Source organism: Pseudorca crassidens, chromosome 3 (genome assembly GCF_039906515.1).
Source record: "Pseudorca crassidens isolate mPseCra1 chromosome 3, mPseCra1.hap1, whole genome shotgun sequence".
NCBI classification, from domain to species: Eukaryota; Metazoa; Chordata; class Mammalia; order Artiodactyla; family Delphinidae; genus Pseudorca; species Pseudorca crassidens.
This window is the reverse complement of record NC_090298.1, coordinates 171,836,135-171,863,919: the sequence shown is the minus strand read 5'-3', so window position 1 is coordinate 171,863,919 and position 27,785 is coordinate 171,836,135. Positions and strand designations below refer to the sequence as shown.

The following is a 27,785-nucleotide window of genomic DNA, read 5'->3' as shown; positions in this document are numbered from 1 at the left end:
GTCAGCTGGTGAGCGATGGGGGTATGGGGATTTGGTGGACAGAACCCAGTGTGCAGGAGGGAGGTGGTGGGACAGAGGAGGTGTGCTGGAGAGACTGGTGTCCCCCAAGCTCATGTCCACCAGGAACCTGGGAATAGGGCCTCATTTAGAAATAGGGTCTTCACAGATGAAATCAGTTAAGATGGTGTCGTACTGCAGCAGGGTGGTCCTAACGCAAAGACTGTGCCTTTATAAGAGGGAAATTTGGACACAGAGACAAAGGGAGAAGCCACAGGAAGACAGAGGCAGAGGCCGGGGTGATGCAGCCACAGGCCCAGGACACCTGGAGCCCCAGGAGCTGGAAGAGGCGGGAAGGATCCCCCCCCAGCCGCCCCCCGCCCCAGCCTCTGGAGGGAGCACAGCCCTGCCGCACCTTGATCTCAGACAGCTGGCCTCCAGGGCCAGGAGAGGATTAATCTCTGGTTTAAGCCAAGTGTGCGGTCAGCTGTTACGGCCGCCCCCGGACACTCGGACAGGACGGGGGGGCTTCCTTCGGCCGCTTCATTCAGCAGAGCCACGGAGCCACCCTGACACTGGGCTCTAATTCCTGCCACCCGGGGCTGGGCGCACCGCTGACCAGGGCGAGGCTGGCACCAAGCGTGCGACCCAGGACCTCCACGGGTTCCCAGGAGGCCTGTGGAACACAGCAGCCCTGGGATGCCAGCGGTGGGGAGGGCCCAGCCCCTGAGCACACGCCCATTGGGCGGGACGGGGAGCCCCATGGTCTGGAACAAGGAGGACGAGGTGGGCCCGCGGAGAAGGCCAGGGGTCCAACTTCCAGTTCTGCTGCCAGTGGGGGGAGGACCTGCAGGCTCCCCAGCTCCCACACTTCACTGCCAGCGGGTGGCTGAAGTGACAAGCAGTCTCTTGCAAAACCTCCCGGCCTACTGGGACACAGACCACCCCCCGCCGGCCCCCACCCCCATCATGGGGCCACAGCATCAGAGCCTCGGTTCCGGCCTGGTACAGTCAACACCAGGCCGCACGGAGGAGGCCCTGGGGGGAGAGCAACCACAGCAGAGCCAGACCACACGGGCGCCGGCCACAGGGCACACGCACGGTGACCCCGGACACCAACTCGGGGACGGTGCCGCTACCCCAGGAGCCACCACGGGGGCAGGCACATGCCTGAGGACAGGCCCCGGCCAGAAAAGCAGGTGGCGGGTGTCAGGGCTCCCCCGACGCGTCTCGGACAGACCAGAGGCCAGGAGGGCAAGGCCAGCCATTAGGAGAAACTGCACCCTGGGATGCAGAACCGACCCCAGATCCAGGTGACAGAGCGATATTTGCTGAATGTTTATGCAGAAAAAGAGACCCTCAGGCTGAGCCCCAGAGGCACCAACCCGGGCTCACCTGCACTGGCTGTGTCCGCGCCCACAGACCCATCCGTGTGTGGGCACAGAAGAGCCGGCGTGGGGTGCTCTGATGGCCCACGGCAGGTTGGGTGCTTCACAAAGCAACTCACACACCCAGAGCGGCCGCCCCGCATCCATAAGGGCCTGTCGTTGCCTTACAGCCCTCAGAAGGACAGTCAGCGCCCCCGCCAGCCCTCAGGGCACAGCTTGGAGGCACGTAGCCCTTTGTATCCACCCGAGGGCCAAGTGGGGAATGGGGTTGAAGACCGGGAGCTTCCTTAGTCACAGCTGGGGACACTGTGCCTGGGTCTTGGGGCCCCGACCCCTGGTCCCCACTCCCAGGTGTGGTCCAGCCTTACCAGGGGAGAGCCCACAGGATGAAGCTCCAGCTGTGGTGCCTACTGGCCCACCGTTGCTGGTGGCGGACCTTCCAACCTACGTCCACGTGGACATGTGTGGAGCGGCTGCCCACAGCGGCAGGGCATCTTCACGCGGGCTTCCTCCACTGGGAAGCGCGTGCTCAGGGCCTGTGATTACTCGTGGTCTTTAAAAGGCTTTAGAGGGGGCTTCTCTGGTGGTGCAGTGGTTGAGAGTCCGCCTGCCGTTGCAGGGGACACAGGTTCGTGCCCCGGTCCGGGAAGATCCCACATGCCACGGAGCGGCTGGGCCCGTGAGCCATGGCCGCTGAGCCTGCGCGTCCGGAGCCTGTGCTCCGCGACGGGAGAGGCCACAACAGTGAGAGGCCCGCATACCGCAAAAAAAAAAAAAAAAAAAAGGCTTTAGAAGGACTTCCCTGGTGGCACAGTGGTTGGGAATCCACCTGCCAATGCAGGGAACACGGGTTTGATCCCTGGTCTGGGAAGACACCACATGCCACGGAGCAGCTAAGCCCATGCGCCACAACTACTGAGCCTGTGCTCTAGAGACCGCGAGCCACAATTACTGAAGCCCGCACGCCTAGAGCCCGTGCTCCGCAAGAGAAGCCACTGCGACGAGAAGCCCGCGCACCGCAACGAAGAGTAGCCCCCACTCACCGCAACTAGAGAAAGCCCGCACACAGCAACGGAAGACCCAACACAGCCAAAAATAAAAAATAATTAAAATAAAAGGCTTTAGACACACTGAGCTTGTGGTCTCCTCTGACCCCCAGGTCTTCTTCCCCTGAGTGGATGTTAAAGCCAAATCTCAGCAGGCCCAACTTCCTAGTCCTTTGACACTGACGTGCCCCAGTCTGTCCAAGCTCTGTGGGGAGAAGGGTTTGTCCCTCCTGTCGCTTGCTGCTTGATGACAGGAGTGTCTCAGGCCAGCTGGCACGCCAGGTCTCTCTACCCAGCTCCTCAGAGAGTCCGGAGCGAGACAGTGGCTGGTGCTGCCCACAGCCAAGTCACACTAGTCCCAGGCGAGTGGTCAGACCTGTCAGTACCCTCCTTGGGCTCCTTAGGTCCAGCCTGGTGCCAAGAACATCCTAAGAGACCTTTGCCCAAGCCAAAGGGCACCCGCCCCCAAATCACAGCAGATGGAGCCTACGTCCCCTTCTCCTGTCGAGATGAAGGACCACAAACTCAGGCCCTCTCCCAGGCCTGCAGGTCAGAAGCCCAGGCGAGCTCGCTGGCCCTCGCCTCTGGGTCTCCGGAGGCCCGGCTTGGTGCTGATCCTGTCGGCAAGGTGGGGCTGCGGCCCAGCTTCAGCAGCAGCATATGGAGGCCCCTTGAGCTCCGACTCAGTCCCCTTCAGCCTCCATGGAGAAAGTCCTCTGCTTATAAGGACTGTGTGATGAGACTGGGCCCCCCAGGGAATCCAGGGTCCTCCCCATCTCAGGGCCCCTAATTTAATCCCACCAGCAAAGTGCCTTTGTGTGTGGGGTGACACGTCTGCAGGTCCCGGGGCCAGGACGGGGGCATCTCTGGGGCCGTTACTGAGCAGACTCCTGAACCCAGCTAGGACACAGCCCACGAGTGGACAGGCAGCCTGGTTGGGACTGGCCTGACCCTGTGCATAGTACCACCCCACGCCGCCAGGGAACCTCCTCAGGGCCACAAAGGGGCTGCGGGGCCTCCTCTGCGCAGGGATGCGGCCCGGGGCTTCCAGATGGGCTGGTTTTGCAAGGGGAGTGGCAGGTCTGGATTTTGGGGTGCAGTCCCAGCATGGGGTGCCTTCCTCCTGGTGCCCACAGTGCTGGGGGCAGAGCTGCCAGACTCTCCAGTTACAACCCAGCTCCCCCCCAACCCAGGGTCCTCCTGAGCGCCGCCGGACGCCCACCTGCAGACTCGCTTACCCTGAGCCCGGCGCCCAGGACGGTGGCTGGGCCTCTGGAGGGCCTGAATCTCACAGAACTGCCCCCAAATGCCCCGGCCCACAGACATACCCCAGGCAACACCAGGAGGGCCCCCACGCCCTGTGGCACCATGGCCGGCCAAGGAGTGGGTGGTGGGGAGGGTCTCACGCCCCCACTGTGAAGCTTCCAGGGCCGAGCCCCGCCCCCAAGCCGTGCAGGCCACGCAGAGCTTTGCAGACACTCTGAGCGGCTCTGCTGGCGGCTCCTGCCGAGCTCCGAGCCCCCCAACACCGCAGGGCTGCGTCGTCCGGTCCGCGAGAGGTGAGGGCTGAGGGCTGAGGGGCCAATCCCTCAGGCTCGCCCTGCCCCCACCACTGTCCCAGCTCCTGCGCCAGCCTTTCCTCACCGTACCTCAGGTGCTGGGGGACACCCGCTCCTGGCGCCTCCCGGCCAACTCCACGCAGGATTCTCACCCCATCTCCATCCGGCGATGAGTCACAGCCATACAGGCTCACTGCGCCAGCAGCCCCAGGACGCTCCCTCCTCCCGTCCTCCTCCATCCCACTTCCTGTGTCAGCCTCTGACCCGGGGGCTGCAACTCCCACCCCGGCTCCCGGGAAATGCCAGGCGCCGGCCTTCCGGAATGTGGCCCGGCTCCCGCGCCAGCTGCGGACCTGGCAGCGAGGCCGGCGAGACCTCTTTCGGTTTCACTTGGGGACTGGCTGCAATGGGGACGGAGGCCAACCCGGAGGGAGGTACCTGCCCGCAGAGAGAGGGCGCAGCCCGGGGGCGAGGCCAGCGGGGGAAGGCGCCAGCGGGGAAGGCGGGGCGGTCGCCTGCCTGGAGGGAGCGGGTGCCTGAGGACCCAGGGAGGCGCGGGGTGACCGCTGCCCCCACTCCCGCCCCCGGCACACAGCGGGGCCAAGTTCAATGCCTTCCCTGGTGGTGTCCCTGCCTGCCGTGCGGGGGACACCCTTTCTGCCCCGTGGGCTGCACGGGGGGAGCGCCGAGCCGACCCGGGAGGGGACAAGTCACCTAACGGGTGAATGCAGGGGCGGGGGGGGGGGGGGGGGGCGTCCTTGCCAATCAGGGGAACCTACAGGAGGGCCTGCTACCTCCTACAGGGCCGGGCTTCAGGGAGGGGCTCCCAGGCCTCCCACCACAGCCCAGGCACCAAGGCCCAGGCACCAAGGCCCAGACACCAGAGCCCACGTCCCCGCAAGACCGCTTCCTGCCGGTGGCAGTCAGGGCAGAGCTGGGGCTTGGGGGCTCCCAGGGGAGCCTCGTTCACCCACCATAAGATGGGCAGATGGCACCTCCCCTGCCCTCCTTGTGGGGCTGGGAGAAGACAGACCTCCATGCTCTGGGCCGGCTGATGCCCGCTCACCCCAGGCCGCAGCACTGGGCATCTGAAGGCTCAGTCAGGCCCTGCTATCTCTCTTTTTTTTTTAACACTTCTTTGTTTTATGGAGACGCGATTCATACGCCATACCTTCACCAATTTAAAGTGAACAATTCAGTGGCCTTTAGTACATCCAGACTTCTGCAACCACCACCTCCATCTAGTTTCAGAACATTCCGTCACCCCAAAAAGAAACCTCACTCCCATCAGCGGTCACCCCCACCCCCTCCCCAGCCCCTGACAACCACTAACCCTGTCTCTCTGGATTGGATGTTTCCCACCAATGGAATCACACACTGTGTGTCCTTCCGTGTGTGGCTTCTCTCACTGAGCATCTTGTTCTCAAAGTCAGTCCCTGTTGCTGTACATAAACAACAGTCCTTAGCTCTGCCCCCCACCCCAGGGGGCTGGCAAGCCCAGAGCCTCAGAAATCGCCCTCACCTGAGTCACCTGCCTGAGGGCAGGGCGGCCCCACCTCCCAGTGAGGAAGCTGGTGGCTGTCACCATGGCAGGAAGATGAAGGAAGTTTGCTGTCCTCCCCAGCCCAGCTCAGGTCACCCATGTGGGACTGACCTGCCAGCAGCAGAGGAGAGGGTAGTTCCAAGGGACGGGGACTGGGGTTCCACTCAGGGGAGAGGGGGCCCACGGACACCAGGCCGCACCCAAGCTGGGCAGATGGGGAGATGGTGGGTGAGCAGGGCTGGCCAGGCCTGGACCGGGCCTGAGTGACCTCGCTCTCAGCTACTCCAGGCAGCCTTCCGTAACCAGCCCTCCCCGCATCTGAACACACGGCCCTTGGCTGTGGAAAAGTGGCTGGAGATGCTCCAAGCCTGCCCACTGACGGATTGCACATACTCAAGACACACACACACACACACACACACACACACACACACATGCACACGTGCAACACGCATGCACACGTGTGCACGTGGCACTCACACGTGACGCGTGCACACTCTGGCATGTATGTGCACTGCTGCACACGAATCTGCACACATGCACTCGCACACGCGCACAGACACACACGCACCCCCTGGAACTGTGCTGACACCCCGGGGGCCTGCCTCCTCACTCTGTGTGTCAGCCTCCAGATGCCTCTTTTTGATGACAAGACCCCCCTGCACGGAGAACAAGCAGATCCCCGCCCCCAGCAGCCTCTGTAAAAGCCTCAAGGGTGGAGGCCGTCCTGGGAGGGAGGCGGCCTCTGGGGACTGGGCACAGTTGCCTCTTTATTCCCAGCCCAGCTGTTCACGTGGCCAGAGCCCTGTGCTGGGTCAGCGTTTCCGGCCTGGCCCCTGCTGGAGGGGTGTCTGAGACTTTGCTAGAACCAAGCTGGGCCAGCTGGGCTGGTCATGTTCCCAGTGGGGGCCAGCTCCGTTCCCCCACCCCACCCAGGTCGAGGTGGTCAGGCAGCCGGAGAGCACTGGCCCTGGGCTGCACACCTGAGGCCCACCCCACCTGGACTTCAAAGCCAACTGCCTCTTCTGTGCTGTGCCGCGAGGCTCCCCTGGAAATCAGGCCCCTCATCTGGGCCCCGGGGCCCACCATCCTGCCGCCAAAGTGTAAACACCTCCCCAGTGTGTGCGTGCACGTGCGCGCGCGCGCACACACACACACACACACACACACACACACACACACAGGGTGGGTCCGGCTCCAGGCAGGTGTGAGTAGACATCTCACAGAGTTAAACAAAGGGCCCTCCAGCCCTCCAAAATCCCAGAGAGCCTTCCCCTGGGTCCCCATTGGCTGTCCCTGGGGACAGTGTCTCACACTCGCCAGGCTCCCCAGGGTCTGTCAGGCGCCTGCCTGAATCTCCCCGGCCCTGGGGTGTCCCAGGACCACCCTTCCCCAGACCACCCACCCAGGGTCCAAGCAGACAGCCCTGAACAGCCATTACCCATCTGTGGGGACTCCCCTGGGAAAATCCAGGGTGCTTGGAAGAAAAGGTGCAGCTGGGCTGGCGGTGGCTTCTCCAGACTGCCCAAGAGCCCCAGGTCTCAGCCCCAAGGACAGGAGCCCGCAGCTTCTCCTCTGTTCACAAGGGTCCCTGAGGGCAGAGCTCCCCACACAGCCAAGCACGAAGAGCCCAGGGCAGGGACCGGAAACACAGGGTCAGGTCCAGCCCTGGTCGCCCAGCCTGGAGGAAGGGCGGGCCTCACATCCACTGACTTGTCTGGAGTCTCACGCCTCTGACAGGTGGCCTTTCTTCCCTCCGGGCTCTCCAGCCCCTGGGGACCAGCCCCAGATCCCTCGAACCTTTAATACGGGGACAGACCCACCGTGGTGGGCTCGGGGCTGGATCACCTGGCCCGGCAGCAGGTAGGCAGGTTCCCACCTAAAGTCCGTCCGACACCAGCCCCCTCGCCACACGTGGAACACTCACTCGCACCCCCCCACCCCCACCCCGCGACTGCCAGCAGCTCCATCCCAGGCCACATCCAGGCCTGCCCCTCGTGCAAACAGATGGCAACAAACCTGGCCGGGCCAGGCAGTGGACAGGCAGAAAGGATGTCCAGGGCAGGCGGGACCAAGGCGCATTCCAGGAAGCAGAAGCCGAGGGGGGGCAGACACACTTCACACGCTCGGTTCTTTTTCCTTTTCCAGGACGTTAACAACACGATGCTATGAGACACTCCTGCCTGGCTGTCCACGCCTCTGCTCCCCCACCCCGGCCTCTCCCGGCCAGTGCTGGGGTGCTGGGAAGGGGCCTCACTGTCCCCATCCACCGTCACAGGCTGCTCCTCCACCCACTCCAAGCCCCGGCAGCCCTCTGCCCACCACCTCCCCCGGCACATCCTTGGGGGCTGTTCCCAGTGCCAGCTCCAGGAGACACTCCCACCCAACACGCTCTGCCAGCTCAGCTAATACTAGCAAGGCCCCCATCCCAAGGCCACAGGATCCCACCCGTGGAAACACAGGGAACAACAGCCCCAGGGTGGAGAAGCCAGGACAGGAGGGGTACTGGGAGAGGGGACACTGAGGAGGAAGGGCAGGAATCTGCAAGCAGCCTGGGGTCAGGGGTCACCCAGAAAAGGGGGGCTAAGGTAATGGAGCTGGAGAGTCACAAGAAGAGAGGGATCGGGGAATGACGGAGGAGCAGTCAGGAGGGGGTCACCAACTGCAGGAGAGTCACGGAGAAGTGCGGGGTGAAGGGTCACCAAAGTAAAGTCCGGGGATCACCAAGACGGGAGGGGTCAGGGAATCGCCGAGGAGGGCGAGAGGAAAAGGCTGGGGAGTCGGCTGGGTTCAGGGTTCACGCCAAGGCGAGTGTCGGGCGGGGGTCACGGAGCAGCGCAAGGTCGAGGGTCGCCGAGGAGGACGCGGTTAGAGAGAGTTCACGACGGACGACGCCGTCGCAGGATCGCGGCGGAGGACGTTGTCGGGGGTCGCCCAGGAGGGCGGGGACACGCCACCGCGCTCCCCGCGCCCGCTGCCCCGGAACCCCGGAACCCCCGGCACGGGGCGCTGGCGGCCGCGGGGTGCCAGGGCCCGCGCAGGCCGGGGAGCGCGGCTCAGCCGGGCGGGGACGGCGGGGACGGGCCGGGGGGTGGGGCCGGGCGCGCCTCACCTCGGACCCGGGTCCGGCCGGGCGCGGAGCCCGCGGCGCCTCCGTTCCTCCGAGCTTCGCCGCGGCCCCGCTCACTTCCGGGTTTCGGGCGCCATCTTGGGGGCCCCGCGCACTTCCGGTCATGCCGTGGGGCGGAGCCTCTGGTGGGCGTGGTTGTGGGCGGGGTCGTGGGCGGGGCCATCTCGCGACGGCCCCTGAGGCCCTTGAGGCCCTTCCGCCTTAGGGAGAGGCTCGGACTACATGGGTCCTGGATTTGAATCCCGTCCTGACTGTTACTGGCTACCCTCGCGAGCCTCAGTTTCCTCCTCTGTAGCATGAGGAATCACCCCCACCTGCAGGCCTTTGCACGGCTGTGCCCTCCCCTGGTGCACTCCGACCCTGACCTGTCAGCCATTGGGGCTCTTGGACAACCCAGATCTTGGCCTCGAAACCATCTGAAAGGGCCCTGGGCCCCCCAGTCATGCCCCCTCCCTTTATTGCCTCCCCACCGAAAGTAGTGTGCTCATGAATCTGTCTCCACCCCAGAATAGGAGTCCTGGGACCACCCCCCACCCCAACGGGGAGCCTGACACAAGGCGTCTGATAAGCCCCAGGTGCCACCAGGAGAAAAAGCAGGATCCTCTCAGGCAGGGCCACGGGGTCTGGGTGGCTCCCCTCCTGGCTTCCTCCCTGTTAGGGCTTCTAGGGGCCTGATGCAGATGATGCTGGGATTTGCCTTACTGCCAGGAACAGGGTGGGACTCAGCCCTGGCACAGACAAGCTGTGTTCCTGCGACTAGAGCCCACTGGGCCCACCACGGGGTGGGCCTGGTGGTTCAGGCAGAGCCAGGGCAGGAGGCACCATCCCCTCCCCAGCAGGATGTGCAGGAATGAAGACACCACCATATCCCTGGACCCACCTCACCACCAGCCAGAGGCCTCCTGTACCCCTTGAATTTAGAGATCACCTCTCCACTTGCTTATCTATTCAGTGAATTCTTATGGATGCTGCTATGTGCCTGGAGACAAATCCGGGGCCCCAGAGAGGACTCAGTTCTCAACCCCGCCCTCAGGAAGCCCCCAGGCTAGGGGAAATAGGACCAGGACCAGACACTTCCATCTGCAAGATCAAGCCTAGAGCCCAGGGAGGAGTACAGTGTCTGCCTAGGGCATCATGGAAGGAGGGGTTGAGGGGGTGTTGAAGCTGGGGCTTTGAAGTTCAAGTAGGAGTTTGCCAGGCAGCTAAACTTAGGAAATGATTATTATTATTATTTTGGCCACACTGTGCAGCATGTGGGATCTTAGTTCCCCAACCAGGGATCAAACCCACACCCGCCGCATTGGAAGCACGAGCCTTAACCACTGGACCACCAGGGAAGTCCCAAGAAGGGCAAATTATAAGCTGTTCAAAGGCCTGGTCTGTTTAAAATCTGTTTGCCCTAAAAAATTCAGGCCAAGGACCCCTATGCCCAAACCCACAAGCACAAGGGAGGAGATGGGGAAACTGAGACCCAGAGAGAAGTGATTTATCCAGAGCAAGCTTCACTTTGGCATGTGTAGTTTTTGGCAATTGGGTTATAACCTTGACTTTGGAACTATTTTTTACAGCTAATGAGAAGAAATCAAATTGAGCAACAGACACTTAAGCTTTGAAAGGGTGAATAAACTGATTTACAGGGTATCTGGTGGCATTTTCCTGTTTCCACTTACACAGCACCAGCCACACAATTTGCAGGACCCAGTGAAACGTGAAAACGCAGGACCCCTTGTTCAAAAAGTATTAAGAACTTCAAGTTGGAGACCGCAGAGCATTCAACTGAGCAGAGCACCACCGCCACCGCCCCAGCGCCAGGCCTGGGCAAGGTCCTGAGTCACACGCCCCCGAAGCGGGCCCTGTTCCCACTGTGGCCCTCTGGGGTCGGGACCGGTATTACCTACGTTTTGCTGGTGGGGAAAGTGAGGCACAGAAGTGTTTCGCAGCTGGCCCAGGTCAGGGAGCAAGCTGAAGGGAGGCGTGGACTCGACCTCCACCACGTCCACCTCGGGTAAACACAGGGTCTCTATGGGTAACTCTGCCTGAAATGGGGGCAGTTTGCCCAGGCCGGGGTGGGTCCAGCCATCTCAGCATGGAGGAAACAGCCAAGTCTGGGGATGTCTAGGGAATTAGTCAGATTTGGGGATTTCCAGGGAATCGCAAGAGGAGGCCTGGGAGAGCAGAAAGGATGCAGCTCTGGAACTCGAGGCATGGCTCTGGGCTGGGTGCTGTGTGACCCCTGAAAAGTGAGTTAACCTCTCTGTGTCTCCGTTTCCCACGGATAATAGTATCCATCTCCAAGGCTGTTCAGACAGCTAAATGAACAGTGCCTAGTATTAAGCCATTATGAATATTTCTAGGTGAACATCTGGATCTGGTCACCTAAGTGAACACTCAATAGTCAGAAATGCCCAAGGCTCCTCGTCCGGTGAGAAAAGGGCTCACAGAAGGCCACAGGTCTGTCTGGTGAAGCGCTGTTTGAGGTAAAAAAGCCTCCTCTTCAAGCCCTCCCTCTGCCCCCGCCCCATGCAGGGGCCCCCTAACTGTAGCCCAGGCACGTTGACCAGGCTCGAGGAAGTAGGGTCGCCAGATAAAATGCAGGACACCCACTTAAATGTGAATTTCAGGTACACGGAGAATAACTTTTTAGTGCAAGTATATCGCAGGCAATATTTGGGATATACTTATACTAAAGAAGTAGCCTCCATGTATCTGAAATTCACATCTAACTCGTTTGGGAGTCCAGTGTTTTTATCAGTGAAATTAAGGGACCCGACATGGGGAGACCACAGAGAGAAATGGGGCCCATGAGCCAAGCCAGGAGGGGGCCAGGCGAGCAGCTCCCTCTCTCCGAGCCTTGGTGTTTCCGCCTGCTAAATTGGCGAGATGCTAGCACCAACATACAGGCAAGCTTACCGTGCAGGTCATTATTTTAAAGAGCAGAAAACTTCAGATTGACAGAGGTCAGATCCCTGGGGGCTTCCTTGTGAGTCAGGAGATTCTTGGGCTAACCCTCAGTTAGGAGAAACCGCCCCACCCACCCGCCAGCCTCTGTTTCCCTCCTGGGAAGGACTCCTGGGCCAGGCCCATCCAGGGAGGAGGAACCCTGGGGGATCGGGCAGGTGAGGCGGGGCAGGTGGGCCCTGCCTGGCCCATCCAGCCAGCGGGGGCAGAGACTAGCCACTTCCTGTTTCTCCACGTTCTGGAAAGCCCCGGCGTTCCCGGGCCACGGAGCACCTCCTCCCTCCCTGTTCCTCAGGGCCTGGGTCCCTCACCACTTCTCCTTTCCACACCCACTTCCCCCCGGCTCAGCAGGTTGGGCTCTCATCTACCCCACCCCTCCCCTCTCCCCCTCCTCCCCATCTTTTCCCATCCGTTGTCCCACTCCCCTCTTTTCTCTCCTTCTCAAGTCCCAGTCAGGCCTCCCCAGGGTGTGGAAGAGGAAACTGAGGCAGAGGCAGCAAGGTCCCACAAGCCACGTCTGTGCCCTCCCCGGCCTCTGTCTCTGGTCACTTTCCTTCTTTTCTGCCGCCTCTCTCTCTGTCTTTCTGTCTGTCTCTGTCGCTGTCCCCACCTCTATCTCCGGCTCTCACTAGCCCTCCAGCCTGGAGCCTATTCTGTCCAGTCCAGCCACCACGCCCTCCCTGTACCCGGCCCACCTGCCACTTGCCCGGAGGTGTCCTCAGGTGGCGCCGGCTGGCGATTTCCAGGGCCCTACGGCTCCCTCCTGCCTGGCCTGAGCCCAGAGCGGGATCCTGCCAGGCCTGGGCAGGGCTGCCTCTGAGCCAGAGCCACTTCAGGGAACAGCAAACCTGTCTAACGGGTTTGAGATCCGCCCCAGACAGGGCTTCCTGCCTCTGCACGGAGCCTGGGACACAAGGGCAGCAGGGGTTAAATGTGACACCTGACTAGGAACCCCCCCCCGGGGGGGGGCGGGGGACAGGCAGCGAGGCTGGGAAGGGAGAGGTGGCATGGTGGGGGGCATGGAAAGCTAGGGCGAGGCCTTTATCCTGGGGACACTAGGGAGCTATTGAAGGTTATGGAGCAATGGTGTGGTATGGTCAGGGTGGGGCTGGAGGTCACTCCATCTGCCACATATGTTGGACAGGGCGGCACAGAGGGGCCACCTCTCCAAAGCTCATCTGGTGGAAAGATGGAGACTGGAGGAGGTGCAGCTGCTGTCCCAAAGCCAAAGGAACCAAACTTTGAATTTCTTTTTATCAAAGGCCAGCAGTGAGCTAGGCCTGAGCTGGAGAGAGGTGAGGACCCTCAGGATGTGCTCTTACCCCCAACCCCACTTCAGAGGGGGACTCGGCTTGGCTTTATCCCCAGGGCAGTAGGAAAATAGGAGGATTTAGAGCACCAGCAGAAAGGCAGCTAGGGCAAGGGTGGACATAGGAAGGGGAGAGGGCCCCGGGAGGGAGGTGGGTGGGCTGCCACAGGGCACAGAGACGAGGCTGACCGCAAGTTTGAGGCCACATGTTCATCCATTAAACATTTATCATCCTGGGCCAGGCACAAGGGATGGAACAGAGAGCAGGGCACACCCGTTATGCTCCTGGGTCACAAGGGAACAGGACACCCTTGCAGCACAGGGCACGGCTATGCTGGCCTTTCCCGGCAAGTTCCTGCAACACAAGGGCCAGAGGAGGGTCTGAGCAGGTGGACCAAACCTCTCCTTGCCCCGGCCCGTCCTCTCGCGTGTAGATCACAGCCAGCCCTGCACACTGATGTCACCTGCGCTGGAACTTTCTGAACCTTCACCTTGGATCTGCCCGGACCCACGGGGAAATTCCAAACCAGCCGGGGCCAAGCTGACTCACGTCCAGGCCCCAGTGGCACGTGAGCGGCCAGGCTGCTGAGGGGCACTGGGGGCATTTGTAAAACTTTGTGGAATCCCACCCTCCTGCATCCCCTAAGTTGAGGGAGAAGCCAGACTCCCCAGCCCTGGGTCAGGTGTCCCCATCAGAATCTGCAGGGTGAGGCCAGGAATCTGGGTTCCAATGGGTGAGAATTTGGGGGTGGCTATTGGAGCTGGTCTGGGGTGTTTGTCCTTCTCTGATGGTCGTGTCATGTCCCCAGGGCTGCAAAAATGACCAGCAGAATGGAGTGGAGGTCCAGCAGCAGACCATGAGGTTAACACTTCCTGGGTTCAAATCCAGCTCTGCCAGTGGCTGGGTCACCCCAGGCAGGTTACTTAATCTCTACATGCTTCGGTTTCCCCACCTATAAAATGGGAAAAATCATGGTACCTCCCTTGGAGGGTTTTTGTGAGAATTTGTCATGAACCAGTATGAGCTTGGGGACTTTATGGTAAAAATTGTTTAAAAAAACAAATTCACAGCAACACGATTCATCACAGCCAAGAAGTGGAAACAAACCCAATGTACTTCAGCTGATGAATGGATACACGTGATGTGTCCCTCTACACACGGGACCATCACTCAGCCCTGAAAAGGGGTGAAGCCCCGACACTCACTACAACGTGGACGGACCGTGAGAACACGATGCTCAGAGAGAGAAGCCAGACACAGAAGGACACACAGGGTGTGATTCCACTGACGGGAAACGTCCAGAACAGGCAGATCCACAGACACAGAGAGTGGGTTCGTGGTTTTCGGGGCTGGGAAGGCGGGTGGGGGGGAGTGCTATTGGGTACTCGATGTTTTTAGGGGGTGATGACAATATTTTGAAACTAGAGAGAGATGGTGATTGTACAAGGTGAATGTGCTAAAAGCCACTGTCCTGTACACTTTATTTTTTATTTATTTATTTTTAAAAATTTATTTATTTATTTCTGGCTGTGTTGGGTCTTCATTGCTGTGTGCGGGCTTTCCTCTAGTTGGGGTGAGCAGCGGCTACTCTTTGTTGCAGTGCGCGGGTTTCTCATTGCACTGGCTTCCCTTGTTTCGGAGCACGGGCTCTAGGTACGCAGGCTTCAGTAGTTGTGGCACGAAGCCTCAGTAGTTGTGGTTCGCGGGCTGTAGAGTGCAGGCTCAGTAGTTGCGGTGCAGGGGCTTAGTTGCTCCACGGCACGTGGGATCTTCCCGGACTAGGGCTCGAACCCATGTCCATGGGGCTTTCCTGGTGGCGCAGTGGTTAAGAATCCGCCTGCCAATGCAGGTGACACGGGTTTGAGCCCTGGTCCGGGAAGATCCCACATGCCGCGGAGCAACTAAACCCGTGTGCTGCACTCTAGGGCCCACGAGCCACAACTACTGAGCCCGCGTGCCACAACTACTGAAGGCCAGGTGCCTAGAGCCTATGCTCCACAGCAAGAGAAGACTGTGCACTGCAAAGAAGAGTAGCCCCTGCTCGCCGCAGCTAGAGAAAGCCCGTGCCCATCAATGAGGACTCAACGCAGCTAAAAATAAATAAAATAAATAAATAAATAAATAAATAACATTAAAAAAAAATCCTTCATTGTATGTCATGTGAATTTCACCAAAATTAAAAAAAAAGCAGCAGCAGCAAAAGGCAATCAAAGGGGTGATAGATGTCACGGCCAGGTGGTCATCAAATCCTAAACTAAAGTTGCATTCAAATCCCAGTAAGGCCTCCAAAAAAACAAAAAAAATAGTTGCAAACACACTCAAGAAGTTCCGTGGCCCCTGACTGTGATCATCGGTGTGGGCAGCATGGACCCTTGAAGTGATGGCATCAGAAGCCCCCTCCCCTCTATGGTCTTCCTCCCCAAGCCCATCATTCCGGTTGAACCCTGAGAACAACACCAGACAAACCCCTTCCAAAGTTGTCCAGTCATCAAAAACAAGGGAAGTCTGAGAAACTGTCACAGCCCAGAGGGGCCTAAGGAGATGTGACAACTAAATGTCATGTGGGATCCTGATGGAGTCTTGGGGACAAAAAAGGGACATTAGGGAAGAACTAAAGAAATCTGAAAAAAAAACGAGGACTTTAGTTGATAATAATGTATCAACGACAAATGTCATTGTCACTCGTGGAAGATGTTAACGGCAGGACAAAGTGGGTGCCAGGATACAGGAACTCCCTGTACCATCTTTGCAACTTTTCTATGAATCTAAAATAAGCCTATTAAAAATAATGAAAGTGTAAGGACTGACCTGTCCTCCCACCCCACCCTGTGGAATGAAACCCAGCCAGGCTGGCCACCGTAGCTTCCATATCCAAAACCCCCTGCATGAGTCTTAACTCCAGTTTGATTAGAATCTTTCGGTTGCAAGTGACAGAAACTGCAACTGAAACTGGCACTTTTTTCTTTTAAATGAGAAATTTTGCTCATGGAACTGAAAGGTCCAGGGATAGATTTAACTCAGAGTTCTCCCCCTCAGCACTGCTGACATTTGGGACCAGATGGCTCTTTGTGTTTTGCAGCTATCCTGGGCACTGTGGGGTGTGGAGCAGCCTCCTTGCCCCCCACCCACTTGATGCCAGGAGCCCCACAGTCTTGACAGCCACAGACGCCCCAGGTGTTGCTCAGTGTCCCCTGGGGGCAGGACCGTCCCTGGTGCAGCTAGTTTCAGGCTCAGCTGGATCCAGGACCCTCAAACAGTGTCTCAAAGATTTGTCTACCTCTCCATCTCTCAGTTCTGCCATCCTCTTTCTCGGCTTTTTTCCTCAACAGTCTCCCCCTTTGAGGGGACAAAGATGGTGCCGGCAGCCCCAGACCAAATCCCCCCATCAGCCTAACAGCCCCAGAAGAAGGTCAGCACTTCTTCCTCAAGAAAAGCAGCAAAAGTCACAGGGAAGGTTTTGATCGGCCCAACTTTAGTCACATGTCCTTGTTGAGCCAATCTCTGGGGCCCAACTTTAGTCACATGTCCTTGTTGAAGCAATCTCTGTGGCCAGGTAAGGGAAAGCCTTGATTGGCCGAGCTGGGATCACATGGTTGTATGGAGTCAGCCAATGGGGTAAGAACTCCATGGTGTCAGCTAGTGGGGTGTATAAAGTCAGCCAGTGGGATAAGGACCCTCTGGACTGGATTGGAAACAGGAGGAGTAGCCCTGGGCAGCAGAGACCCCTGCTGGGCAAGGTTGGCCAGTCATCCCGCTCTGGGCTTTGGGGGTGGCAGCATCAATAAATGAATGAGTGGTATACAGTAGTGCTCAATAAATACATGCTGGATGTAAAGTAATGAATGGACTGACAACTGGTGGAAGCTGGGATGGTCCCCACATATAGCTTGTATTAGTTAGCTGCTGCTGCATAACAAATTTCTCCAAACACAGAGGCTTAAAACAACACACGCATTGATTATCTCACAGTTTCCAAGGCTGGTGGAGCTGGGTCCTCTGCTCAGGCTGCATCACTGGTGTTGGCCAGGGCTGGGGGCTGATCGGGAGGCTCCACCATGGAGGGGGCTGCTTTCCAGCCCACTCACGTTGTTGCAGGATTTATTTCCTTGCTGTTTTAAGACTGAGGGTCCTGTTTCTTGCTAGCTGTTGGCTGGAGGCTGCCCTCGGCTGCACGTGGGCTTCTCCAACTCAGCTTCTCACTTTGTCAAACCCACAGGGAGGGGATGTAGGTCTGGTCGTGTATGATGTCACCTCGTCCACAGCCTGTTTGTCCCGCCCACCTCAAGGGGAGTGGACGACACCAAGGCATGACCAGCAGGAGGTGGAATCACAGGCCACTTAAGGGCCTGTCCTCCACACAGCCTCCAGCCTTAGCAAAGAAGGACCACCATCTTGCAGCTCAGTGCTTGAGTGCAATAGAGTGAGGTTGCCTGAAGGAGTCTGCAGACTCTGGTCTGCAGGCCTGGTCCAGCCACCGTCCGTCTGTAATGAGGACTCTATCACCGTAAGAGTGATGTTTACATTTTGAAACGGGTGAAAAAAATCAGAAGACTTCTCTTGTGACACGTGAAAATGACATGAAATGCACATTTTACTGTCCACGAACAAAGTTTCACTGGCACGGACACATACCTTCCATTAAGCATCATCTGTGGCTACTTCGGTGACACAACGGACCGAGCTGAGCAGTTACGAGAGTTCATCCAGCCGCAAAGCTGAAAATGTTTGTTCTCTGGCCCTTGACACAAAGGATTGGCTGAGCCCTGCTCTACATGGATGTACATCCCTGAGCAAGGATGCAGGGACCTCTCTGAGCCCAGGAGTCCCCTCTGTCAAAAGGGGTTGGTGAGGGCTTCTCTGGTGGCGCAGTGGTTGAGAGTCCGCCTGCCGATGCAAGGGACACGGGCTCGTGCCCCGGTCTGGGAAGATCCCACATGCCGCGGAGCGGCTGGGCCCGTGAGCCATGGCCGCTGAGCCTGCGCGTCCGGAGCCTGTGCTCCGCAACGGGAGAGGCCACAACAGTGAGAGGCCCACGTACCGGAAAAAAAAAAAAAAAAGGGGTTGGTGAGAGGGAGGAAGGATCTTGGCCTCCAAGCCAGCAAGAGGTGAACTCCGGGTCAGCACTATGATGATAACTGTCACTCTTTAGGTGGCCTGGGGCATGAGGCCTCCAGCTTTCCCAGGCAGCAGGTGGGAGAAGAAGCCACACCTGAATCCTGTGCACCTACACATGCTTGTGCCTTAGAACCACAGCACAACCTTGTGAGATCATGTCGAATAGGGCAACAGGATCCCGCAGCCTGGGTTGATGGGGGCAGCGTGTGTGTGTGTGTGTGTGTGTGTGTGTGTCAGGGTGGGGGCTTAGCCAGGAGGGTCAGGGGACCTGAAGCCACAACCTGAATGAGTGAGTTGTGTGGACACTTGTGGGAAAAGCAATTGCAAAGGCCCTGGGGTAAGACAGAAGCTGCTCTGGTGACTGGAGATGAAAGGACAATGTGACTGGAACAAAATGACCCCTAGCCAAAGCCACATGCCCCAGACCACCAGGCACACTGGGCTGGTGGGTCCCTCATCCACCCCCAATCCAGCCTTCCCCTCCCAAGCCTCATTTTCCCCAACTGTAGAATGGGGGCTAGTACCCAATGATGTCCCGGAATTTCAGGTCTGTGCTGGCCTGGCTGTGTGTCAAGCCGGCCACCACATCTCTGGCTCCCAAAGCCCAGCAATGGGCTGATGGGCTAATGGTCCCGGGAGGGAGGGTAATACTGACAGATGTCTCTCCCACCCCACAGGTGTCCGATTCTAGTAAGTGCTGCCCCCAAGCCCCAACCCTGCCATTAAGGCCAAGAAGGATCAATGTGAGGGTGCGGTTGTCAGGGAGAGCAGAGCCCTGGGCACAGTGGGGACAGATACCCTAGGGACCCTCCTCTGCCAGGACCCTGCTCCCACAGGGCTGGCCGTCGGCCTTGCCCCTTCCTTGGTGTTTCCCTGGCCACCCAGGGATCCTGGATCTGAATGAGAAGCTTATCTCAGAGGTGGGCCCACAGAGGCTCAAGGTAGGTCTGGAAACCCAGAGCTGGGGCTGGGAACCTGGAGTCCTAAGCAAGCTGGAGTGGTCACGGGCAGGTTTTCTCCTCCTTCATCACCCCAGTTGCTCACTCATTCGCTCGCTCACTCACTCATTCATTTGCTCACTCCATTCACACACTCACTCATTTATTCACTCACTCATTCATTCATTCACTCATTCATTCATTCACTCACTCCTTCCTTCCTTCACTCACTCATTCATTCACTCACTCCTTCCTTCCTTCCTTCACTCACTCATTCATTCACTCACTCCTTGCTTCCTTCCTTCATTCACTCACTCCATTCATTCGCTCACTCATTTATTCATTCACTCCACCCATTCATTCATTCACTCACTCATTCTTTTGCTCAAGGTTTTTGGTGCCCACAGCATCTCAGCAGATGCTGGCCCTGGTGACCCAGTCCAACCTGGTCATTTCATGCCTATCGATGGATAAACAAATAAACAAAATGTAGCTGATGCCGCTCACATCTTAATTTATAGCTTCACCTCCCCCCCCTTTTTTTCTGTGGTTTGGTGGGTTTTTTTGTTCTTTGTGCTTTTATGCATGAAACCCGGTTGTTTTTCCTGTTAAGTTTCCCACAGTCTAGAACTTGCTGATTTGTTTCCCTGTGATGATTTAAGTTTTTGAATAGGTAGTTCATTCCCTTGTTTCAAAATTCAAGAGTCAAAAGGACATCCAGAGGGCAGCTGCTGTGGGAGAGTCTGTGGCTCCCCAAAAAGTTGAACAGAATTGCCACCTGACCCACCAGCTCTTCTACCAGGTGTGAACTAGAAGACCTGCAAGCAGAGACCCAAACAGGTACCTGCCTGTGTGTGAATGTTCACAGTAGCGGATTCACAATGGCCAAAGGTGCAAGCAACCCAAGTGTCCATCGACAGATGAGGGATAAACACACATGAGCCATCCACACAGTGGAATATTGCTCAGCCTTAAAAAGGAAGATTTCCTGCTTCACTGTGGATGAACCTTGAGGACATGATGCTCAGTGAAATACGTCAGACACAGAAGGGCAAATACAGTCTGATTCCATTCACATGACGTCCCCAGAGGAGTCACATCCGCAGAGACAGGAAGTAGATGGTGGGGGCCAGGGGCTGGCGGAGGGGTGGGGAGTCAGGGTTTCATGGGGACAGAGCTTCAGTTTGGGAAGATGAGAAAGTTCTAGAGATGGATGGTGGGGATGGTTGCCCAACAGTGTGAAGGTGCTCGATGCCACTGAGCTGTCAGCTTAAAAATGGGGAAGATGGTTAATTTTATATTATGTGTATTTTACCACAAAAAGGTGTGCCCAGATGAACATCCCCCTCCCACGGTGCCCTGGGTGTCCTTCCAGAGGAATCTCAGCCAGACAATACCCTGACCTAGCCCCCTGGGGTTGCCAGGGGCAGCCACGTGGTCCCGACTCCTCCACGTGGGCAAGTGAACCAGGGAGCAAGCCCTGGCAGCTGTCTGTAATTTCAGAAGATGTGGCCTCACTGCCCTTGGGGGGACCATTTGGTCCCACCAGCGAAGACCAGAGACTGTTTCCTGGACCTCCAAATTTTTAGAGAATGTAATGTAACGTACGTTTAGGGGTAACGTAACATAAAATAGCATAACACATAACATAAATTTCACTATCTTAACCGTAAGGACCTCCTATGAGTGGAATCACACACTGTGTGTCCTTCTATGCCTTGCTTCTCTTACTCAGCATTTGTGTTCTCAAGGTCCATCCACGTGGTAACGAGTATCAGTGCTTCTCCCCTTTTCATGGCTGAGGATGACCATGGATGGACCACGTGGTGTGGATGGACCACACTGTGTTTATCCATCATATTTCGATGGACACTAGGGTTGCTTTCACCTTTCAGCTCTTGTGAATCATGCTGCTGTGAACACGGGTGTGCAAATACCTCTTCGAGTCCCTGCTTTAAATTCTTTTGGGTATGTACGCTGGAGTGGGATTGCTGGGTCATATGGTGATTCTATGTTTAATTTTTTGAGCAACCTCCAGGCTGTTTTCCATGGCAGCTGCACCCTCTTACGTTCCCTCCAGCTGTCCACAAGGCTTCCAAAAATTTCTCTACATCCTCACCAAAGCCTGTTATTTCTGTTTTTTTTCCTTCATAGCCAACCTAAGGGGCGTGAGGTATGAGCCCCTAACTCTTTGTTATGGAGTATTTCAAACACACAGGAGAGGAGAAAGTAGATGGACACCCCCCGCCCCCCCGCATCCAGCCTCAACCAGTATCCACCCCCTGTTTTTTCTCCAGTTCACCCTTGGATGATTATTATTTCTTTTATAAATTTATTTATTTATTTTTGGCTGCGTTGGGTCTTCATTGCTGCGCGCAGAGTTTCTCGAGTTGCGGTGAGCGGGGGCTACTCTTCGTTGCGGTGCGCGGGCTTCTCATTGCGGTGGCTTCTCTTGTTGCAGAGCACAGGCTCTAGGCGCGCGGGCTTCAGTAGTTGTGGCACGCGGGCTCAGCAGTTGTGGCTCGCAGGCTCTGGAGCGCAGGCTCAGTAGTTGTGGCACACGGGCTTAGTTGCTCCACGACATATGGCATTTTCCCGTACCAGGGCTCGAACCCTTGTCCCCTGCATTGGCAGGAGGATTCTTAAGCACTGCGCCACCATGGAAGTCCCTTGGATTATTTCTTCCAACTTTTTATTATGAATATTTTCAAGTGTGGAGAAGAGTTGAAAGGATTTTGTGGTTAAAAACTCAAAACCTAGCTCCTACGATTAACATTCTACTATATTTATTTAGCACATAACTGAACCTCCATCCTTTCCTCTATGTGGCCACATTTTTGTGCATGCCTGTGTGTTAACGTGCCACCTATTTGAATGGCAAAACCAAAACCAAAAAAATTTAGACAAAACGAAGTGCTGGCAAGGATGCAGAACCACCAGAACCCTCAGATGTTGCCAGCGGGGATGCAGCCACTTTGGAAGACAGCTCAGCGGTTCCTCAAAATGTGAAATGCAGAATTGCCAGATGATCCAGCTGTTCCACTCCTGGGTGTTAACCCAAGGGAGATGAAGTCTTCTGTCCACAGAAAAAGCTGCACACACGTGTTCATAGTAGCATGACTTGTAATCACCAAAAACTGAAGACAACCCAAATGGTTCTCAACTGGTCAAAGGATGAGAAACAACCCTACAGGATGTCCGTACGAAGGAACATCATCCAGACCTAACAAGTAGTCAGTGCTCTCAAGAATGCTGACGCGGGCTTCCCTGGTGGCGCAGTGGTTGAGAGTCCGCCTGCCGAGGCAGGGGACGCGGGTTCGTGCCCCGGTCCGGGAAGATCCCACGTGCCGCGGAGCGGCTGGGCCTGTGAGCCATGGCCGCTGGGCCTGCGCGTCCGGAGCCTGTGCTCCGCAACGGAGAGGCCACAACAGTGAGAGGCCCGCGCACCGCAAAAAAAAAAAAAAAAAAAAAAAAGAATGCTGATGAATCGCAGATGAATTATGTGAGGTGAAGGAGAGCAGGCTCCTACTGTCTGATTCCACCGCGTGGCATCCCAGAGACGACCAAAATAAGAGGCCAAAACTTGATCCGCACTTGAGAGGGGCTGGCGGAGGGATTTAACTACAGGGGGGGAACGGGGGCTTTTTTTTTTTTCTTATTTTGATAAACTTATTTATTTAATTTTGTCTGCGTTGGGTCTTCATTGCTGCACAGGGGCTTTCTCTAGTTGCGGCGAGCGGGGGCTACTCTTCCTTGCGGTGCGCGGACTTCTCATTGAGGTGGCTTCTCATGTTGGCAACACACACACACACACACACTCACGCACACATGCACATGCTCACGCTCCGTACCCGGCTAACCTCGGCCACGATCCCCACTCGCCCCCTGGCGGCCACGCTGGCCCACACAGACGCAGCCCCTAACCTAACCATGGCTGGCTTCCTGGCAGAGGCTGACCCCACGACACCTCCGGCTCCTGGGAGCCCCACTCCGCAGGTGGGGGGCTTAGCTGGGCCTCTGGAGAGGGGTGGTCCTGGGGCCCAGAGCCCAACATTTAAGAGACCCGCCAAGTGGGAGGAGACCCAGGGTGGGGCAGCTGGCCAGGAGAGGGTCCAGGAGGACCTTTGCCTCCTCGGTCCTCACGGAATGGGTGAAGGGGTCTTGCTATCAGAGCTGAGGGAAGCAAGGGGGTCAGCGAGGGGGCTGCGAGGGAGCGAGCAAGTCTGGGGCCCTGCTGAGTATGCGTGTCTGTGTGTGACAGTTGTGCGGGATTGGGAGAAGTGAGAGGTGAGAGGGATGGGGTACACAGGAGGAGACGGGGCAGAGGAAAGTCCTGAGTCCTAGAGGGCTCCATGTATAACCTGGGGCCCCCTGCTATGACCTGGGGCCCCAACATATAACCAGGAGTCCCCTAGCTGTAATCTGGGGCTCCCACCTGTAACCTGGAGACTTCTATTTATAATCTGAGGCCACCCACCTATAACCTGGGGCCCCCTGCTATTACCTGGTGCTCCTACTTATAACCTGGGGTCCCCACCTCAAACCTGGGGCCCCTCACTTGTAACATGAGCCCCCCACCTATAACCTTGGGTCCCCCACTACAACCTGCGGCCCCCGTCTATAACCTGAGGCCTCCCATTGTAACCTGGGGCCCCTTACCTGTAATCTGGGGCTCCCATCTGTAACCTGGGCCCCACACCTAAACCTAGAGCCTCCACGCATAACCTGGGGACCCCACCTAGAAACTGGAGCCCCTCAATGGTAACCTGAGACCCCATCCTGGGGCCCCCCACCTCTATAACCTGGGCCCCACCTGTAACCCAGGGTCCTTAACAGAACCCGAAGCATGGTGAGGGTGAGAGCGTGCTGGCAAAGCATTTTCCCCAGGGCTCCCGTAGATATTTGTAACTACGGCTTAGGCCTATTACTAATCCCATGTGTCACAGTTTACTGTCCCAGAGGTCATGCTGCCTCTCTAGGTCCAAAGTGTCATCCCTGGCTGCTAAGTCTTTTCTTTTTGTGGTGATTCATAAAGTAAAAGTATATCTCACTTCCCATGGCTCTTATATTTGATGACACGGTATTGTTACTCCCCCACTCAGAGAAATGGTATAGGAGAAGCCAGGAACCCCCCCAGCACTCCACCACCCCCCACCCCCCCGCCTCCCCCCCACCAGCTCCACAGCTGAGGCTTAGAGCAGCCCTCACAGGGGTCTCAACCTCATCGTGCTTGGGAAGGTCCCCCAAAACTGGCTCTGTGCTAGCCTGGCTTGGGTTTGAACCTTACATAAGCACGACAGCTGGGCAGCTCCAAGGCCTGCATCACCCGGAGAGGATGATGCTAGAATTCTTACTGGGCTCCTGGGGGCTCCCAGGCTGGGCACTGAGATGTGAGTGCCCGCTCCACCAGGCACCTGGTCGGGGGCTTCGCCTCTGCAAACCTCAGTCACCTGTAAGGAGGGTGGAAGGAGGATTCTAGAACATTCTATCACCTGGAAAGGAAACCCCGTCCTCATCAGCAGTCAAACACTCCCAGCCCCTCCCCCAGCCCTTGACAACCATGAATCCACTCTCTGTCTCTGCAGATTTGCCTGTTTTGGATGTTTCCCATCAATAGAATCACACTGGGTGGCCTTCTGTGTCTGGCTTCTCTCACTGAGCACCGTGTTTTCAAGTTCATCCATGTGTGTCAATGACTCATTCCTTTTCATGGCTGAATATTATTCCAGTGTGTGGATATGTCATATTCTGTCTATCCATCATCTGTTGATGGACATTTGAGTTGTTTCCACTTTTGGACTACTGTGAATCATGCTCCTGCAAGTATCTGTGTACAAGTTTTTGTGTGGACGTATGCTTCCATTTCTCTTGGGCAGACACCTAGGAGTGGAATTACTGGGCCACGTGGTCACTCAATGTCAAACTCAACTTTTTTTCCAAAGCGGCTGCACCAACTATATGAAAGTTCCAGTTTGTCCACATCCTTGCCAATACTTGTTATCATCCTTTCTTTTTTTTTTTTTTTTGACCATAGTCATCCTAGTGGGTATGAAGTGGTTAACCTAATTGAATTTAATTAATTAATTTTTTTGCTGTGCCGCACGGCTTGTGGGATCCCTGACCAGGGATCGAACCTGGGCTCCCAGCAGTGGAAGTGTGGAGTCCTAATCACTGTACTGCCAGGGAATTCCCTGAAGTGGTTAATTTTAATAACATTTATTTTAACTTAACATATCCAAAATTTATCATTTCAACATGTAATCAATGTAAGTTATTGGGTGTTTTCACATTGCAATTATTAAGATATACATATATACGCATATATATATGTATACACACATATATTATGTTAACATGTTTTCACGTTAAGGCTTCAAATTCCAGTGTGCGGTTACACCCACAGCACATCTCAATTCCAGCAGCCACATTACAGGAGCTTAACAGACACATGTGGCCAGTGGCTGCCGTACTGGACAGCACAGCTCAAACTGCAGAGGATGCAGCAGTGGCCAAGACATACCCAGGCTCTGCCTCAGAGAGTTCCCAGCGTAGTTCCAGACACCGAAGAAAAACGGGTAACGGAATGTATAAATGAGAGTTTCTGCTGGTGACAAGTGTTAAGAAGAAAATCAAACTGGAAAGGGGTTACATTCAAGGGAATGATCAGGAGGACTTCTCAGAAAAGGTGGCGTCTGTACTGAGATTCACCTTCATGGACTCTTTCTGCAATGGTCACCAAACATTTCCCAAGTCCCTTCCATGTGTCCTGAACATCAGGAGAGGGGTGGAGTGAAGGAGAGTGAGGCCTACAGATGCCAAAATTATCAAATACCCCAGATTCCAAGAAATTTGGGCGTAAGCCAGCAGTCAAAAACATAGAAAATACCAAAAGGAATTGGAGTTGGGCAGTGTTCCTTCTTCTTCAGTTTTCTGGAAGAGATTGTTTGAAACCAATGTTATTTCTTCCCAAAATGTTTGATGGACATTCATGAATGAAACCATCTGGACCTTAATTGTCTTTGTTGAAAGGTTTTTCCCAGGAATTCTCTGGCAGTCCAGTGGTTAGGACTCTGTGCTTTCACTGCTATGGGCCTGGGTTCAATCCCTGATGGGGGAACTAAGATCCTACAAGCTGTGCAGCCAAAATAACAAAGGTTTTTCTCTACAGATTTAATTTCTCTAATAGATATAAAATGATGCAAATTATCTATTTCTTCTTGAGTAAGCTTTCATTTTAGTGCCTTTTCAGGTGTCGGTCCATTTCATGTTGACTTTATGGGCATAGAGTTGTTCCTATATCTAATCCTTGTAATATCTGCAGGGTCTGTAGTGATATCCCCTCTTTAATTCCTGATACTGGTCATCCTTTTTTCTTGGTCAGTCTGGCTAGAGTTTTATCAATTGTTTTTATCTTTTCAAAGACCGATCTTTTGGCTTCATCAATTTTCGCTATTCTTTTTTTAATTTAATTTTATTTTATTTTTTTAATTTTTCCGAACGCGCAGGCTCAGCGGCCATGGCTCACGGGCCCAGCCGCTCCGCGGCACGTGGGATCCTCCCGGACCGGGGCACGAACCCGCGTCCCCTGCATCGGCAGGCGGACTCTCAACCACTGCGCCACCAGGGAAGCCCTTCGCTATTCTTTTTCTATTCTGTTTCAGTGGTTTCTGCTCTGATCTTTATGATTTAGAAATCTCAGGCTAATCCACATGGTCTGATTAGGACTTGTTGGTATGTTGGTGTGACTTGTGGCCCCCCACCCCCAAAGCCACAGCAATCCCTCTTCTGTGGGTCATTTGAGAATCTGATGAAACTCACGGATGTCCCCAAGAACAAGCACATGCGCACACTCAATTTTGCACATAGGTTTAGGTAGTTCACAGGTGTCAGGCTCAGAACCACCAACCTGGAGCTCAAATCCGATGGTGTCAGCTCCCAACGTTTCCACTCAAGCAGTTTGTTCCGGCAAAGTAAGAATCTAATGATAAAAAACAGAAAGGTAAAAAAAAAAAACAACACAGGCCTGGAAGTATTTTCAGTTTCATTGAGACGTAGTATTTTGCCAACTGTTTGTTTTTCATCCAAAGCACTTTGCTGGCACCATCCCAGCTGGGTTCTGAATTTTAGCCCGTGAGTTTCTCTGGGCAGACTCCGCCCAGCGCACTTCTCTCACGATCTGGGCCGAGAGATTCTTAAAGGCTTTTTGCCTCGAATTGGCCACTTTCGGCTACTTTTTGACCCTTGACCTAGCCTCAAACGGGGTTTCGGGGGAGAGGCCCTGGTAGGCACCCACCAGGGTCCCCGAGCCGCGTCCCGGCCGCAAGAGCTGCGCTCCGACCCCGCCGGTTCCGAGGACGCTGTTGGCACTAGCGACCTCCGCCCCCAGCCCCCAACCCCTCCCAGGTCAGCGTCTTGGCCTCGCCTCCGCACGCCTGTTTCCCGCCCCCTCCCATTGACGGTCGCCCCCGCGGACCAATGATCAAGGAGTATCCACCCCTGGGGCGGGGCCGGGCTCGAGCCAATCCCCGCTCGGGCGCCCGCCTGGGTCCAAACGGCCCAATGGGGGGCGGTGGCGGGGCTCGCTTAGGGGGCGGGGCAGGCCGGCTCGGCCAACGGGCGTGCACGTCGGTGCCGCGAGGGGCGGGCCCGCGGCGGGCGTGCGGCGGCGCGGCGGCCCAGGGCGGGGGAGGAGGTAAACAAGATGGCGGCGGCGTGTCGGGCGCGGAAGGGGGAGGCGGCCCGGGGCCCCCGCGAGTGAGGCGGGGCGCGGCGGCAGCGGCGGCGGGCGCCGGCCGGCAGTG

General features: G+C 56.4%; 1 protein-coding gene and 1 long non-coding RNA gene across 5 annotated transcripts in view; both read right to left on the bottom strand.

Annotated features, from left to right (window-relative positions):
• SBNO2 (strawberry notch homolog 2) overlaps positions 1-8,793 on the bottom strand; it is a 44,023-nt gene extending 35,230 nt beyond the window's left edge. For both annotated transcript variants that reach the window (XM_067734497.1, XM_067734498.1), the window contains exon 1: positions 8,646-8,793. The gene's annotated coding sequence lies outside the window, so the exon portion shown is untranslated. The remainder of the gene's footprint in view (positions 1-8,645) is intronic.
• An 8,008-nt stretch (positions 8,794-16,801) lies between these two features.
• On the bottom strand, positions 16,802-27,397 carry LOC137222766 (uncharacterized). Of its 3 annotated transcripts, none has more exons than XR_010942581.1 (4): positions 27,278-27,397; positions 26,891-26,962; positions 24,272-24,434; positions 16,802-17,922 (listed from the first exon to the last, which is right to left on the bottom strand). It is a non-coding gene; the product is annotated as an uncharacterized lncRNA (long non-coding RNA). The 3 variants fall into 3 exon arrangements; XR_010942580.1 differs by lacking the exon at positions 16,802-17,922 and adding an exon at positions 18,006-21,606; XR_010942579.1 differs by lacking the exon at positions 16,802-17,922 and having other exon boundaries at positions 24,154-24,434.
• Positions 27,398-27,785: the final 388 nt, after the last annotated feature.